The sequence below is a fragment of the Poecilia latipinna genome, unplaced genomic scaffold (genome assembly GCF_001443285.1).
Source record: "Poecilia latipinna isolate Pla-1442-1.1 unplaced genomic scaffold, P_latipinna-1.0 Scaffold996, whole genome shotgun sequence".
NCBI classification, from domain to species: Eukaryota; Metazoa; Chordata; class Actinopteri; order Cyprinodontiformes; family Poeciliidae; genus Poecilia; species Poecilia latipinna.
In genome coordinates, this window is record NW_015113612.1 from 252,419 (window position 1) to 257,573 (window position 5,155).

A 5,155-nucleotide genomic window follows, 5' to 3' on the forward strand; every position below is an offset into this window, starting at 1 on the left:
TATATAATACACTTTGTTGTTTATAAATAAGTAAATAAATTCAGGATAACTCAAGAAAAAAGCATGTTTGATGTATATCACATATAGAATACTCTGTGTTCTATATGTGATGCACCATGCCTTATTTTATCATTAAATTATTTTTATTTATCTTAAATTGGAAACATTTAAACCTATGAAAAGCTAACATCATGCGTTCAGTCACCACATTACCTCCAGGTAATATCCTCCAAAAACATAAAACATGAAAATTAATGGGACAGACTGTGTTCGCTAAATGGCTTCAGTTTACAGGAGCTGCAGGAAATGAAAGGCCCCATCTGTCCTTGCCTTCCACTCATATTGTTCCACACCTGCAAAGTCGGGACCCCCCTCAGTGGGCCCCTCCTGTGTCTCGCTCTGAATCACGGACCAGGATATTACCTTCTCCTGCTGCTTCTGGCTCGTTACGGAGTTAGCGTTCATTGTTGTTGACTTCACACGAATGCATTGATTCACTGGAGGTAGGTGAGAGCAACCTGGTGAACAGGTTCTATTCCAAGTGAAATCATGTAGTTCTAGTGCCAACATCAGAATGAATATGAGGGGGAAAGAAAGATTCATTTCAATCAAGTTTGACTTTGAAATTTCACCAACGGTGACCAAAAAACTTCAGTAACACTTTATCTGAAGGGATGTGCATAAGACTGACAAGACAGTGTCATATGACATAACATCTGTTATGAACGTGAAGGAGTCTTCATCACTGTTATCATGAAGTGTCATTCTGTAAATAATGTCACTTTTAATGCAAAGTTAAATCTTTTAATTGACTCTTACTGTAAGTTTTAATGCAACTTTGCATAAAAATGTCAATATTTACTAAATAATGTTAAGTTGATCCTTTTAATTCAACTTTGAATGCACATCTGCATTAAAAGTTGCATTATTTAGATATGTGCAGTCATACAAACAATTCTATGAAATATGTCATCATATTTTTAAAATAATGACCCAGGTCATTTTATTTCCACAAAAGTGATAAGTCATTATTTTAGGAATAAATCATTTGACCCAATTCAGTTCAGTCAAATTCATATATTCATAAGGAAGCATTCACGGGCCTGAAGAGTAAGAAAAAGAAAAAGCTGAATAAAAATATAAAGAGTCGGATCATTTTCTGACATCACTGCAGGTGAAATTTAAAAATATGATCTTTTTTCCCCTTCACATTTCTCATAATGTTGGTACCACTGCAAAGATAATGATCCCAGATTCTGCACTAAAATTAAAATTTCATGTGCAACTGAAAAAAGCAAAAGTAGAGAAAATCTATAATAGAGGAAAATAGTTGTTCTGGTCGAACCAAGGCTGGTACTCTGTGTTTTGTTGGGTTTGTTCCTTATAATGGGCAGATAAGTCAGTGTTGTGTTGTTTGTGTTTGTTTCAGGTAAATGTGAGGATTTAAGTGCACTGAATGTCTTCAATCAAAACCATTTCCATTTCAAACAGTTAAGCTACCAACATATTAATGCTACTGCGATCTGTGTATGTTAGGTTTAAGATGACGTTGGCTCTCTTATTTCGTATGCAGAATGCTTCAGTAACTGTAGGGTGCAGACTGTAGTGACTTTGATAAGAACCAGATTTCTGTGGCTACCTGACTTGGGTGCAAAGTGTCAAAAATGAGCTTTTAATGTGATTATCTACCACAACGGATCATCAGTCTTCATTTCTCAGGTATAAAGAGAACTTTTAACTTCTCATACGTTTTCTGAAAGCCCTTTTATAATGCTTGAATTAGCTATTGTGTGATAGCACTGAGCATTTCATCCATTACATGTTTCGTACGTTTTTATTGTTCGGCCCGTTTTGAACCAACTTTTTTCTGATATGAAAAAAAGCACAATATTCCAATTTCTGAAGCTGAACTTGAAAACCAAAGATTATCAGCTTGTGCGTATGTTATTCGGGTGTTCTTTTATTGTAAAAAGTTTTTTTTTATTGTAAAATGTTTATAATATCATATGGCTCCCCTAATGGGAAAAACCCCCCAACAAAAACTGTTTGTTTTCAACAGCCCTTTGAACAATCAAATCAATCATATTTCCAACTAATTATTTCAACCCAGAGATATGAAAACAAACAGCAGAACCACTGGATTGTGCTAACCCAGAGGTCATGTTGGCTGTTAGAGGGCTGCTGCACCTGCATAGATGATAGATCTGTTGTTTACCAACTGGATGGTTGTTCGATCTCGGCCTCTCAACATGCCAAAATGTCCTTGAGCTGGAGGGCTGACTGAACCTCCCATTGGCCACAACACTGCAGCTGTCACAGAGGAAAAGGGTCTGGAAGAAAGAGATGTCTGGATTAGGACGCAGAGTTAATAAGACTGTGAAATAATCTGGTGATGTGACCACAAAGAGTAACGTGATGCATTAATATGGCTGTAAGACATTGTGGAATTGTCTAACTTCCTGTTTTGTCCTCTAAACTAATTCGATAGTGGAGACAGAAAAAATTTCCATGGTGAAAATCAACATTTTCGAATCAATAAGCCCTTGAAAATCACAACAAAGCTCTATATAGTAGCTTTTCTATTCAGCTTCAGATCTATATTTCTGATTAAGGGTCATTAAACATAGAGTACAGGCTGGAGCAGCACACAGCAGAGGAATGTTCTGGGCCTTTAAATCAGAACCATGCCTCTCACAGTGCACAGCATCACATCCAAAAAGATTTAAGTCTCTGTTCTTTACGACCATGAACATTAATGTACACAACAAAACAAAATATGAAAGAGTTGTGAACTAGAAGAAAATAATACAGGATTCTATAGTTAAATTATCTAACAATTGGGCACCGTCCATGTACACTGACAAGCAGATCTAGCAGAGATGAACTGAAGAGGCAGAGATCCATGGCTCAGCTTAGGGAATATTTAATGGTGCATTCCACAAATCTGTTTATGACAGACAGGAAAAGAAAAAAAAATATTGTTGACAAGAAACCATAAAAAGTCCAAGAAAAGTAGAAGACAGAACTCAGAGAACATCATCCTCTATTAAATGTCCTACATCGTCATCTGGATGGTGCCAAATGCCCATGCTATTCATTCCCATTTCAACACACTGTTACGCAAGTAAAAGTCAAAAGTATCCATCCAAGAAAATACTAAAGCTGATTATCTACTTTTAAGAAACTCAGTACTATGGCAATCCTTAAAAAAGAAACGGCTGGAGGCTTTAAAAGACTTAAGACTGAAGTGGAGGTTCAGCTTTGAGCAAGATGACCTTAAAAGAACAGTAACATGTACATTTGACTTTTGAGCTTTACAACAAGTTTTAATATTATTCCCTCATCAAAAGCATACCTGTAGTCTTTCTTTGACTCTTTCATTCATGTTTGAGTAATCCTATCCATAGCAACCATTCATATGTGTAAAATATCTCGGTGGACTTAGCCCCGCCTTCAAGAGACAGCTCCTCCTCTGAGCTACAGTTTTCAAGCTTAAGCCTGGCAGAGCAGCCCTCCCCTGTCACTCCCCTGCTTAGCTCCTACAGACAAGCTAGCAGCAGTTAGCAAACACCTGGTGGAACTGCACATCTGCTGAGCTATAGGAGCTACTTCTTTGTGAAATGCTGGTAAAAATGTCGTTAAATGGTTACTAGAGGAGCCATGAAGTGATGACTTCCTGAAGACTGAGTTTCAGAAAGAGCAGGAGGTTTTAAAGGAGAAACTCATTCACATACTGTGTCTGTACAATACATAACATTGCCCCTTTAAGCCAACAGATTGTCCATCAAAACATATTAATGTGTTAGAAAGGCTCAGTCAAGATGACCTTGATTTGTTTAAGAACCTGTAGTAAGATTATCTCCATCCAAATTGTCTGTAAATGTTTTCCGGTAGTAATGTGTGAACATGTGACAAAGTACAAGTGTTATGCATATTTTGTAAAGGACTTCAGTCTAACAAGCAAAGAAAGGGCAAAATATCACAATTTACAAAAAGGCAGGGTGACGCAGACAGTCCTTTATTTAGAAATAGTCACTTAAAAAAAATCATTGATTTTCAATTCTCTATTAGAGTTTTAAGAGAGGGCTAAAATGTGCTGCTCTGCTCACAATGGAAAACAACATTGTTGTTCATGACACACACATCAGCAAAGTGCAGTTCTGCTAATACAGCACATCAAAAACACTGGAGCAGGAAGTCATTAATCAACTGGCCAGAAGGTCTGAGTTAAGGAGTCAGAGGTCAGGAAACTGGAACTCACCTCTTTGTTTGAAATCACGGAGAGATGAATATCCTCTGCTGAGCACTCAATAGCTATAGATCTACAGAAGCAGAGCTGCATAAGTAGGCCGCATTGTTTCCCTTCACAGGCTTCACTGAGCGGATCACAACAACGCAGAGCTTTAAAAATCTACTCACAGCTGTGTTAGTGCTGAAAAATGATCCAGTTCTTTATAGATGGACACAATAGGCAATGAAAGCACATAGATTCACAGACAGATAAAAATATAAAAGATCAAAACAGAATTAAGCATAGCTTAGGGAAAAATTACAACCTAAAATACTATGCAGCTATAAAAAATATTGTACAATTTTTATCCAAAGAAATGTGCAACTGAGTGGGATCATTTAGAAAATGTACAAAATATGTGTGGATGTTTCTGCATTAAAAAAACAACAGACTTTATTTGCAATAAAAACGGTGCAAACACTTCTGTTGTCTGAACATTGAGTTATTGGGGAGCAGTGATAATTATAAAGTCAAAGGGAGGAAAGAATTGTGATAACACACCTTTGTCATCAGCTAGTGACAGACTGCTGTCACTAGCTGATGACAAAATTCTGCTAATGTAAAAATAAACAACAATTTTGGAATTGTTTTGTTTCCATTAAATAAAAAAGCAATTAGAATCACACTGTAGTAAGTTTGTTCAAGTGGTAAGTCATCAAAAAACACGCTGTGCCATGATCCTCCAACTACTTCCTGTTGTTTTCTTGTTTGTGGTTGCTCATCATGTGATACGAAAAAAGTCTTTCCATCACAGTTTTGCAAAATAAACCAATTTTGATAAGGCCAAAAATCCACCTCATCCTAAAGTCAAAACTTTTTATTGAAAAATGAGTCCTTTCAAAATTATTGTTTCCATTAAACAAA

The 5,155-nt window shown here is 36.6% G+C and overlaps 1 long non-coding RNA gene across 1 annotated transcript; it reads right to left on the reverse strand.

Moving 5' to 3' along the window:
- Positions 1-1,984: 1,984 nt before the first annotated feature.
- Positions 1,985-4,547, reverse strand: LOC106958556 (uncharacterized). Its single transcript, XR_001427178.1, has 2 exons — positions 4,262-4,547; positions 1,985-2,330 (listed from the first exon to the last, which is right to left on the reverse strand). It is a non-coding gene; the product is annotated as an uncharacterized LOC106958556 (long non-coding RNA).
- Between the last annotated feature and the right edge of the window lie 608 nt (positions 4,548-5,155).